The following is a 12334-nucleotide window of genomic DNA, read 5'->3' on the forward strand; positions in this document are numbered from 1 at the left end:
TAGAATCTTTGAACCAGGACAAAAGGTTCTGTTGTTTAACTCTAGGCTCAGGCTATTCCCAGGGAAACTGAAATCCCGGTGGAGGGGACCATATATGATTACAAGTGTATCACCATATGGTTATGTGGAGCTTCATGACATTGATTCTGATAAGAAGTTCATTGTTAATGGACAGAGAATCAAACACTATCTTGAAGGCAATGTTGAGCAAGAGTGCTCAAGGCTGAAGCTAGATTAAAAGCTCAACAAGGTCCAGCTAAAGACAATAAAGAAGCACTTGCTGGGAGGCAACCCAGCCATTGGGAAGACTTTTTCTGTTATTTTGCCCTATTCTTGATTTTATTTGTTTATATAAAGTTTATTGCTACTAAGGTAAAAAGTAAATTGTATAGGTTCACAGGGTTACAGAAGGATTCAGCACACAAAACAGAGAAAAAGAGCTCACTGGCAAGAAAATGCTACTAAAAGTCTGTTTTGGGCGTTCAACGCCCAAAAGAAGCATCCACTGGGCGTTGAACGCCAGTAAGGATAGCTATCTGGGCGTTAAACGCCAGAAAGAAGCATCTTCTGGGCGTTGAACGCCAGAAAGAAGCTCCTTCTGGGCGTTTAACGCCAGATTTATAGCGTCCTGGGCGTTCAGAAAAACGCCCAGTGACAAAGGAGTTCTTGGCGTTCAACGCCAGAAAGAAGCAACAGCTGGGCGTTGAACGCCCAGGAGAAGCAGCAATTGGGCGTTAAACGCCTAAAACATGCAGCGTTTGGGCGTTTAACGCCAGGATGGTGGGGAGGAGGTAAATTTGTTTTTACTTCATATTTTTCATTTTAATTTTAATTTTCATGTTTCAATTCATGATTTCTTGCATAAACATGTTACAAACCCTGATTTCTAAAATCCCTAATTTCTAAAAACCCTACTTTAAAAATATCAAATGTATCTTAATCCATAAACACAAATTCTTTTTCAATCCAATCCAACTCTTTTTCAAAAATTTCCAAAACAAATCTATCTCTTTTCCTTCTAAAATCCTTTCAACTCATCAATATCTTTTTCAAATCTCCACATTATCTTTTTCAAAATCCAAATTTATCTTTTTCAAATTTCTTTCATATCTTTTCAATTTTAAATCACATCTTTTTATATCATACTTATTTTTTTAAATCATAACTTCTATCTTATCTTTTTTTTAAATTTTCGAAAACCCACCCCCCTCCCTTTTAAATCCACATTCGGCCTCCCTCCTCTCATCCACCATTCGACACTAGCTCTCCTTCTATCCCTCTCCTTTCTTTTCTTTTGCTTGAGGACAAGCAAACCTCTAAGTTTGGTGTGTTTATCCGTGATCATTAAATTATATCCACTAAGATCATGGCTCCTAAAGGAAAACAAACCACTCCAAGAGGTAAGAAAGAGAGTATTCCAAAACCACTTTGGAATCAAGGGAAGTTCTTAACCAAAGAACATTCAGACCATTACTACAAAATAATGGGTTTAAGATCAGTGATCCCGGAAGTCAAGTTCGATCTGAAGGAAGATGAATATCCGGAGATCCAAGAGCAGATTCGAAACAGGAACTGGGAAGTCCTAGCTAATCCTGAAACAAAAGTGGGAAGGAATATGGTTCAGGAGTTCTACACTAATATGTGGCAAACAGACAGGTAGAGAATATCTGGAACTGCCCTCTATGACTATTGGACTATGGTCAGAGGAAAGATTGTTCACATCCACCCTAACAAAATCAGGGAGATCTTTAAGCTACCTCAGCTGAAAGATGACACAGACTCCTTCAATAAGAGAATGATGAGAACAAACAAGGGCCTAGATAATATTCTAGAGGATATATGCATCCCTGGAGCCAGGTGGACCACCAGCAGCAAGAGTGTCCCAAATCAACTCAAGAGAGAAGATCTCAAACCAGTCACTAGAGGATGGCTGGACTTCATTGGGCGTTTTATATTGCCCACTAGCAACCATTCTGAAGTCACCGTCAAAAGAGCAGTGATGATCCATTGCATTATGTTAGGAAAAGAAGTGGAAGTTCATCAACTGATTCCATCTGAATTTTACATACTTGCAAACAAGAACTCCAAAGATGCCAGGTTGGTTTATCCAAGCCTAATCTCTATGCTCTGCAAAGATGCTTGAGTAAGGATGGGAATAACGGAGTACATCTCAGTGGAGCAACCAATCACTAAAACCACAATGGAAAAACAACAAATGCAGGATGACCCCATCAAGAGGAGGGCACAAGAATTCCTCCCGGAAGTCCCTCAATTTGAATATTGGGAACAGCTTGAAGCATCTGTCACCAAGTTGCAAGAATCTATGGACCAAATAAAGGAAGAATAGCAAAATCAAAACAGTATGCTCTGCAAACTGCTCAGGGAACAAGAAGAGCAAGGGCGTGACTTAAAGGAACTGAAGCGTCAGAAGTTATCTCTTGAAGGACCAAGCACTCCACAGACTAGAGGAACATCCACATCCCAAACTCAAGGTTGTTGAGCTCTAATCTTAACCTTAACTCTGTGATAATTGTTCTTATTTTTAGTTTTACCTTAGAAGATATAGTGGTAATTAGTAGTTATTTTATCTCTAATTAAGCTATAATTTATTTTCCTCATCATCATTAAACATGAATAAAATAGAAGATTTTCTTTAGAATAAGGAGGCAATATTTTTCGAATTTTTAATAAAACAAATTCTAATTGTTTACATGTGGTGGCAATGATTTCTGCCTTTTGAATGAATGCCTGAACAGAGCATATGTCTTTGGAATTTGATGTTCTTGAATGTTAAATATGTTGGCTCTTGAAAGAATAATGAACATGAGACATGTTATTGATAATCTGAAAAATCATAAAAATGATTCTTGAAGCAAGAAAAAGCAGTGAATACAAAGCTTGCAAAAAAAAAAAAAAAAAGCAAGCAGAAAAAGCCAATAGCCCTTAAAACCAAAAGGCAAGGGTAGTAAAAAAGGATCCAAGGCTTTGAGCATCAGTGGATAGGAGGGCCTAAGGGAATCAAATCCTGGTCTAAGCGGCTAAACCAAGCTGTCCCTAACCATGTGCTTGTGGCGTGAAGGTGTCAAGTAAAAACTTGAGACTGAGCGGTTAAAGTCAAGGTCCAAAGCAAAAAGAAGAGTGTGCTTAAGAACCCTGGACACCTCTAATTGGGGACTTTAGCAAAGCTGAGTGACAATCTGAAAACGTTCACCCAATTATGTGTCTGTGGCATTTATGTATCCGGTGGTAATACTGGAAAACAAAGTGCTTAGTGCCACGACCAAGACTCATAAAAGTATCTGTGTTCAAGAATCAACATACTGAACTAGGAGAATCAATAACACTATCTGAATTCTAAGTTCCTATAGATGCCAATCATTCTGAGCTTCAATGGATAAAGCGACATGCCAAAACTGTTCGGAAGTAAAAAGCTACTAGTCCCGCTCATTTAATTAGAATATGAGCTTCACTCAAAAACTCGGAGATATTATTGCTTCGTGACTTATTTGTATTCTATTTTATTTTTCTAGTTGCTTGGGGACAAGCAACAGTTTAAGTTTGGTGTTGTGATGAGCGGATATTTTATACGCTTTTTGGGGTTAATTTCATGTAGTTTTTAGGATGTTTTAGTTAAGTTTTTAGTATATTTTAATTAGTTTCTAGGAAAAATTCATATTTCTAGAATTTACTGAGTTTTTATGCTTTTCTGTAATTTCAGGTATTTTCTGGCTGAAATTGAGGGAGCTGAGCAAAAATCTGATTCGGGCTGAAAAAGGATTGCTGATGCTGTTGGATTCTAACCTCTCTGCACTCAGAATGGATTTTCCGGAGCTACAGGAGTCCAATTGGTGCGCTTCCAATTGCGTTGGAAAGTAGACATCCAGGGCTTTCCAGCAATATATAATAGTCCATACTTTGCTCAAGGATAGACGACGTAAACTGGCGTTCAACACCAGTTCCATGTTGCAGTCTGGCGTCCAGCGCCAGAAACAGGTTACAAGTTGGAGTTCAACGCCAGAAACAGCCCAGGCACATGAGAAGCTTTAGTCTCAGCCCCAGCACACACCAAGTGGGCCCTAGAAGTGGAATTCTGCACTATCTATCATAGTTTACTCATTTTCTGTAAACCTAGGTTACTAGTTTAGTATTTAAACAACTTTTAGAGATTTATTTTGTATCTCATGACATTTTAGATCTGAAATTTGTACCTTTTAGCAGCATGAGTCTCTAAACCCCATTGTTGGGGGTGAGGAGCTCTGCAGCGTCTCGATGAATTAATGCAAGTACTTCTATTTTCCATTCAAACATGCGTGTTCCTATCTAAGATATTCATTCGCGCTTAATTATGGAGAAGGTGATGATCCGTGACACTCATCACCTTCCTCAACCCATGAACGTGTGCATGACAACCACCTCCATTCTATATTAGATTGAATGAGTATCTCTTAGCTTCCATAATCAGAATCTTCGTGGTATAAGCTAGAATTGATGGCGTCATTCAGGAGAATCCGGAAAGTCTAAACCTTGTCTGTGGTATTCCGAGTAGGATTCTGGGATTGTATGACTGTGACGGGCTTCAAACTCGCGAGTGCTTGGCGTAGTGACAGACGCAAAAGGATAGTAAATCATATTCCAGTATGATCGAGAACCTCTAGATGATTAGCCGTGCTGTGACAGAGCATTTGGACCATTTTCACTGAGGAGATGGGAAGTAGCCATTGACAACGGTGACACCTTACATAGAGCTTGCCATGGAAGGAACTTTGCACTTTTGCATGCATGAGGGAAGAGGAATACAAGAGAAAAGCTGAAATTCAGAAGACAAAGCTTCTCCAAAACCCCAACATATTCTCCATTACTGTATAATAAGTATTTATTTCATACTCTCTTATTTTTCGTAATTCAATTTGATAAGTGAATTGTTTTCCTGACTAAGAGTTACAAGATAACTGATGCCAAGGCATCATAGGCTAGTTTCACTAGCATTTTTCTGTTAGTTTTAGTTGTTTTATGCATTTTCTTGAGCTTAAAGTAACCAAAAATGGTTAAATGAAGAACAAAGTAATGAACCATCCAAACAATATGATTTTGATGCAAATTCCATGAGTTTTAGTTATATTACCTAAATGCTATGAATGAAAGATTTCTCATGAAATTTTGCAAGACTTTGATGCAATTGTTTGGATGATTTCAGGGAAGAAGAGGCTAAGCAAGGAAGCAACAAAATCAATAAAGGAAGCTTGAATATCATATGTGGAGTTTAAGTTCCAGTTTAAGCCTAAACTGGAGCTTAAACGCCAAAATCATGAAGGATAAGAAATGCTGGGATTGAAGTTTAACCTCCAGTTTGACCTCAAACTGGAGGTTAAACGCCAGAATGAAAAGCCTCACTTAAGGAGCATTCCACGTTTAACCTCCAGTTTGACCTCAAAATGGAGGTTAAACGCCAGAATGAGTATGCCACCCAGGGAGGAGTTCCACGTTTAACCTCTAGTTTGACCTCAAACTGGAGGTTAAACGCCAGAACCAGGAAGAGTACCAGGGAGCCATTCCACGTTTAAGCTCCAGTTTGACTCAAACTGGAGCTTAAACGTGTTCGATAGCTTTTCTACTCCAGGGTTGCTCTCTCCATCTCCACGTTTAACCTCCAGTTTGACCTCAAACTGGAGGTTAAACGTGTTCGACACCTCCAGGGCCACCATTCCAAGCTTCCACGTTTAACCTCCAGTTTGACCTCAAACTGGAGGTTAAACGTGTTCGACCTCCAGTATGCCTCCACCCTTTTCCACGTTTAACCTCCAGTTTGACCTCAAACTGGAGGTTAAACGTGTTCGACCTCCAGGGCTGCCTTTCCTATCTCCACGTTTAAGCTTCAGTTTAACCTTAAACTGAAGCTTAAACGTGTTCGACTACATGACTCTCCAGGGCTACCTTCTTCCATTTCCACGTTTAAGCTTCAGTTTAACCTTAACTGAAGCTTAAACGTGCTTCTACAAATGGCCTCACTGGAAGTGTCTGGCGTTTAAGTTGCAGTTTAAGCTTAAACTACAACTTAAACGCCACTCTTGAAAAAGGTTTCTGGGCCAAAAAAATTGTGATTTAAGTTAGTCTTTGAGCACAAATATTAACTTAAACTTACTTTGGTATGAAACCCAATTGAATATCATGGTTTATGGGATTGGGCCTGAAGGATTGATGAGTTTGAAATCTCAATTTATTGAGTCTTGTGTCATTATTTGATTATCACTAAATTGGCTCAATAAATGTTACAGGAATTGGATCAACAACCTCATCAAGGTTATGGATCATAAACCCAAGGCAAAAGGAAAGCAAGGAGAGGCCTCAAAGCCCAAGAAGCACAACTGAAGCTCAATATAGAAAGTGTATAAATAGGATAGAAGTTAAGTTAGAGGGGACTTTTACTTTCACTTTTAGCTAGTTTTCCTTTTCTTTGTAATTGAATTCAGAGCTATGATTCACTAAACCCCCTTTCATTGGGTTAGGGAGCTCTATTGTAATTCAATGAATCAATAATAGTTTATCTTCTTCTTCAATCTTTTCTCTTGAATTTTGTTAGAAAGCTTCTCGATCTAATTCCATTGAGTAGTTGTCTTGGGAAAGAAACTACTCATACTTGGAATCCTTCGGAGCCTTGGGAAAGGAATGGAGGATTCATGCTAGAGAAGCTTTCTCACAGTGGATTGGATTGGGGTTTGGATGGATATTGTGACATGTAATCCTACCAAATTGTGGTTCATGAAATTGTGTGGTATAATCAGTGATCAAGCATCATCTCTTCTTATGAACATTTAAACCAAGGGATTGGGAATTTGTTTGTTTTTAGAGAGCATTGGTGAGCCAAGGAATTGGGATCCAATCATATAAGATTGCCAAGCAAAATTCAATGAATGCATTGGTTGAGGAAGAGATATACATGTTTTGATTCGGAGATTTCAATATCTCCTAAACCCAATGAATTCCCCATTTCTGATTTCCACTTTCTCTTTACATTCAGCAATTCAATTCTTGCAATCACCCCCATTCCCTTTTAATTTCAGCAATTTACATTCTGCTCTTTAATTCATGCAATTTAAGATTCAGCCATTTAATTTTCTTGTCATTTACTTTTCCCGCCAATTTTACATTCCGCAATTCTCATCTCAAATCTTGATTCCGCTCAACTAGAACACACTTCTAATCCGAATTGCTCACTCAACCAATCCTTGTGGGATTCGACCTCACTCTATTGTGAGTTTTTACTTGACGACGATAACCGGTGCACTTGCCGGAAGGAATTTTGCCGATCGTGCAATTTCCTAAATCGTAGCATAACATGTTTATGCGCATCAAGTTTATGGCGCCGTTGCCGGGGATTGATTTTCGATTGACAATTCTCAAATTGGAAGCTAACTAGATTGAGCAATTTTCTCTTGCTTTGTTAATTCTGTTATAGATACTTGTTGAATTTTAATTTCTGCACTTGGTTACATGCTTTCCTTCTTTATGCCTTTAAATTCATGCAACTAACTCACTGACTCACTAACTGTTTGATTTAATTCCTCAATTGATCTAACCATACTCTTCCATTAACAAAGAGTATTTTACTTGTTTGTGTTTGAGCTGTGTTCTTGTATGACAGGTAGGAGAGGAGAGACATCAACTCCTCCATATACCGAACCGGAAAGGACCCTTCATAGACTTAGAAGGGAAGCAAGAGGGAAGAGAGTAGTGGGAGAAGAGGAATCTGAAGGAGAATCTGAGGACAATTTTGAGGAAGCTTTAGATCTCAACATGGATAGAGAAGTTCACAACCATGAGAGAGCTGATGGAAACGATGCCATCCCTGAGAGGAGGGTTCTTAGTTCATACATAAACCCAACCTCTGGGAATTGTGGTAGTAGCATCCAGAAACCACCCATTCAGGCCAACAATTTTGAGCTCAAGCCACAGCTAATATCACTTGTGGAAAATCATTGTTCCTTTGGAGGAAGTGCTAATGAAGACCCAAACCAACATCTCACAAAATTCTTGAGAATTTGTGACACTGTGAAGTCCAATGGAGTCCAGGAAGATGCCTATAAACTGCTTTTGTTCCCATTTTCACTTAGGGACAAAGCAGCTAAGTGGCTGGAATCATTCCCAAGGGGGAGTCTAACAACATGGGATGAGGTGGAAAGCAAGTTTCTGGCATGTTTCTAGCCTCCACAAAAGGTCAATAGGCTTCGATCTGAGGTTCAGACTTTTAGACAACAAGATGGTGAAACTCTCTACGAGGCATGGGAGAGATTCAAGGACTTGACAAGGAAATGCCCACCAAACATGTTCCATGATTGGGTGCAACTGCACATCTTCTATGATGGGCTCTCTTATGAATCAAGGAAGGCTGTAGACCATTCATCAGGAGGTTCATTGAACAGGAAAAAGACTGTGGAAGAAGCCATTGAAGTGATCGAGACAGTGGCTGAGAATGAGTACTACTATGCATCAGAAAGGCACAACACTAAGGGAGTCATGGAGCTGAACCATGTTGATACAATTCTAGCCCAAAACAAGGTGTTTGCCAAGCAACTAGCAGAGCTTACCAGGCAATTAGAAACAAAGCAAGTGGCTGCAATACACACACAAGATCAAGAGGAAGTAGGCATTGAAGGAGGTGATTGGGATGAGGTTAACTATGTGGGAAACCAACAAAGGCAATCATATGATCCACACTCCAACACTTACAACCCAGGCTGGAGAAACCACCCAAACTTTGGGTGGGGAAACCAACAAACCCAACCACAAAACCACAAACCTTACAACCACAACCAACAAAACAATTCCACATACCAAAACTCCAACCAAAGATCATACCAAGCCACACAAAACACTTACCCCCAATCATCATATCATGGCCAAAATAATCAACATAGCCAACCTAATCCGAACCAACAATTTCAAGATCAATTAAACCGGATAGAAGGAATGCTTGCAACCATGAGCCAAGACATAATTGAATTGAAAGCTTTTAAGGAAGAAGTAAATTCTAACTTGCAAAACCAAGGAGCTGCCATCCAGAAGCTAGAAAATCAAATTTTGTATTTGACTAAGCAAGCCCCTGGGACAAGCGGTTCTCATGCTGTCAAGGCTATTGCAAGGGAGGAATATAAGGCCATAACCCTCAGAAGTGGAAAGAATCTAAAGGAGATTTCAAGGGAAACCACAGAGGATGAAGCAAAGGAAAATGTGAAAGACAAAGAACAAGGACAATCTGTTACACCGTTTGCAACAAAAGAAAAAGAAAAAGAGGTCTTGAAGCCTTACACACCTAAAGCACCTTATCCTCAACGTTTGATGAAAAGTGAAAAGGATGGCCAATTCTCCAGGTTCTTGGAGATTTTCAAGAAGCTTCAAATCAACATTCCCTTTGCTGAGGCAATAGAGCAAATGCCACTCTATGCAAAATTCTTAAAAGAATTGATGACCAAGAAGAGAAGCTGGAGAAATGAGGAAACTGTGTTGTTAACTGAAGAATGCAGTGCCATCATTCAGCACAAATTGCCTCAGAAATTGAAGGACCCAGGCAGTTTTCAAATCCCCTGTATTATAGGAGAAGTCATGGTGGAGAAGGCCTTGTGTGATTTAGGGGCCAGCATCAATTTGATGTCGCTAACAATGATGAGAAGAATGAAGATTGAAAAAGCCAAACCAACAAGAATGGCCCTCCAATTGGCAGATCGAACTTTTAAATTCCCTCATGGGATAGTTGAGGATTTGTTGGTGAAAGTGGGAGAATTTATATTTCCTGCTGATTTTGTGGTGTTAGATATGGAGGAAGAAGCCAAGGCTTCAATAATTCTGGGAAGACCCTTCCTAGCTACTGCTGGAGCCATCATAGATGTACAAAAGGGTGAACTCACTCTTAGACTCCATGATGAGAAATTGGTGTTTAATGTATTCAAGGCAATGAGCTATCCATCAGAATCACTAAGGGAATGCATGAGGGTTGATGTAGTGGACATTGCAGTACAAGAAACTTTTGAGGAAACAATAAAGGAAGTGGCAGAGGAGGAGTTCACCAAGGATATTGAAATTAGTGATATCAAGGGTGCTGACACAACCATGCTAAGCAGGCCAGAGAAAGTGAAAGAAGAAAAGGAAGCACCAAAACCTGAGCTCAAAGCATTGCCCCCTAATCTCAAGTATGCATACTTGGGTAGTGATGAGAGACACCCTGTTATCATTAGCTCGGCCTTGAGCCAAGAACAAGAAGAAGAATTGATCAAGGTGCTGCAAACTCATCAAGATGCCATTGGATGGACCCTAGCTGATTTGAAGGGGATAAGTTCATCCATATGCATGCATAAAATCTTGTTAGAAGAAGATGCTAGACCCTCCATTCAAGCTCAGAGAAGATTGAATCCCGTCATGAAAGAAGTGGTACAAAAGGAAGTGAGGAAGTTATGGCAGGCAGGGGTAATCTACCCCATTTCTGATAGCCCATGGGTTAGTCCCATCCATGTAGTTCCCAAGAAAGGTGGCATAACGGTGGTGCCAAATGAGAAGAATGAACTCATACCCACAAGAACCGTTACTGGGTGGAGGATGTGCATAGACTACAGGAAGCTCAATGAAGCCACCAGAAAAGATCATTTCCCACTCCCATTCATGGATCAGATGCTTGAAAGGCTTGCCGGACATGCTTACTATTGCTTCTTGGATGGATATTCGGGCTACAACCAAATAGTAGTTGATCCTAGTGATCAAGAGAAAACATCATTTGTTTGTCCATATGGAGTTTTTGCTTATAGACGCATGCCCTTTGGATTGTGCAATGCACCTGCCACTTTCCAAAGATGCATGCTGTCCATCTTTTCGGACATGATTGAAAAATTTATTGAGGTCTTCATGGACGATTTTTCTGTGTTTGGGGATTCTTTTCCCAGCTGCCTACACCACCTTGCCTTGGTGCTTAAGAGGTGCCAAGAGACTAACCTAGTATTAAACTGGGAAAAGTGTCATTTCATGGTCACAGAAGGAATAGTCCTTGGCCACAAAATCTCTAAGAGAGGCATGGAGGTGGACAGACCTAAGGTGGAAATCATTGAAAAACTACCTCCACCAAGTAATGTCAAGGCAGTTAGGAGCTTTTTGGGTCACGCTGGTTTTTACAGAAGGTTTATTAGAGACTTTTCTAAAATAGCCAAACCTTTGAGTAACTTGCTTGTCTCTGATACACCCTTTGTATTTGATAAAAATTGCATGCTAGCCTATGAACTTTTGAAGCAAAAACTTTCCTCTGCACCTATCATTGCCCCACCTGATTGGAACTTACCGTTTGAACTGATGTGTGATGCATCAGACCTTGCTATTGGGGCAGTGTTAGGACAAAGGAAAGACAATTTGGTACATGTGATTTATTATGCCAGCAAAGTCTTGAATGCTAACCAAAGGAATTACACAACCACTGAAAAAGAACTCTTGGCAATAGTCTTTGCATTTGAAAAATTTAGATCTTATCTCATTGGATCTAAAGTCATTGTCTTCACTGATCATTCAGCTTTAAAATATTTACTTGCCAAACAAGAATCTAAACCGAGACTCATTAGATGGGTTCTTTTGTTGCAGGAATTTGACATTGAAATCAAAGACAAGAAGGGTGTAGAGAACAAGGTGGCAGATCATTTATCAAGGATACCATGTGAAGAAGGAAGCACACAAAGCACACATGTAAATGAGTGCTTTCCTGATGAACAACTCATGATAATTCACAAAGCACCCTGGTTTGCAGACATAGCAAACTTCAAGGCCACTGGGAGTTTACCTTTGGAATTTAACAAACATCAAAGGAAGAAATTGGTAAATGATGCCAAATACTTCATCTGGGACGAACCATACTTGTTCAAAAAATGTTCCGATGGCATACTCAGAAGATGCATATCCGAGGAAGAAGGAAGGGAAGTTTTATGGGACTGCCATGGCTCCACTTATGGAGGGCACTTTGCAGGGGAAAGAACAGCAGCTAAGGTGTTGCAGTGTGGTTTTTATTGGCCTACTATCTTCAAAGATGCAAAAGAATTAGTGAAGCACTGCCATGAATGCCAGAAAGCTGGGAACCTGCCAAGAAGAAATGAAATGCCACAACAATTCATTCTGGAACTTGAATTGTTTGATGTATGGGGGATAGATTTCATGGGACCATTTCCCTCCTCATACTCAAATAATTACATTCTTGTGGCAGTAGATTATGTCTCCAAATGGGTTGAAGCAATAGCAACTCCAACCAATGATAATAAGGTAGTCATGAACTTCCTCAGAAAACACATTTTTTGCCGTTTTGGGGTTCCAAGAGCAA

The 12334-nt window shown here is 39.8% G+C and overlaps 1 non-coding gene across 1 annotated transcript; it reads right to left on the reverse strand.

Annotated features, from left to right (window-relative positions):
* Positions 1–8217: 8217 nt before the first annotated feature.
* On the reverse strand, positions 8218–8321 carry LOC148567771 (small nucleolar RNA R71). Its single transcript, XR_015882338.1, has one exon. It is a non-coding gene; the product is annotated as a small nucleolar RNA R71 (small nucleolar RNA).
* Between the last annotated feature and the right edge of the window lie 4013 nt (positions 8322–12334).

This window comes from Arachis ipaensis, chromosome B4 (assembly GCF_059453495.1).
Source record: "Arachis ipaensis isolate K30076 ecotype BB chromosome B4, ASM5945349v1, whole genome shotgun sequence".
NCBI classification, from domain to species: Eukaryota; Viridiplantae; Streptophyta; class Magnoliopsida; order Fabales; family Fabaceae; genus Arachis; species Arachis ipaensis.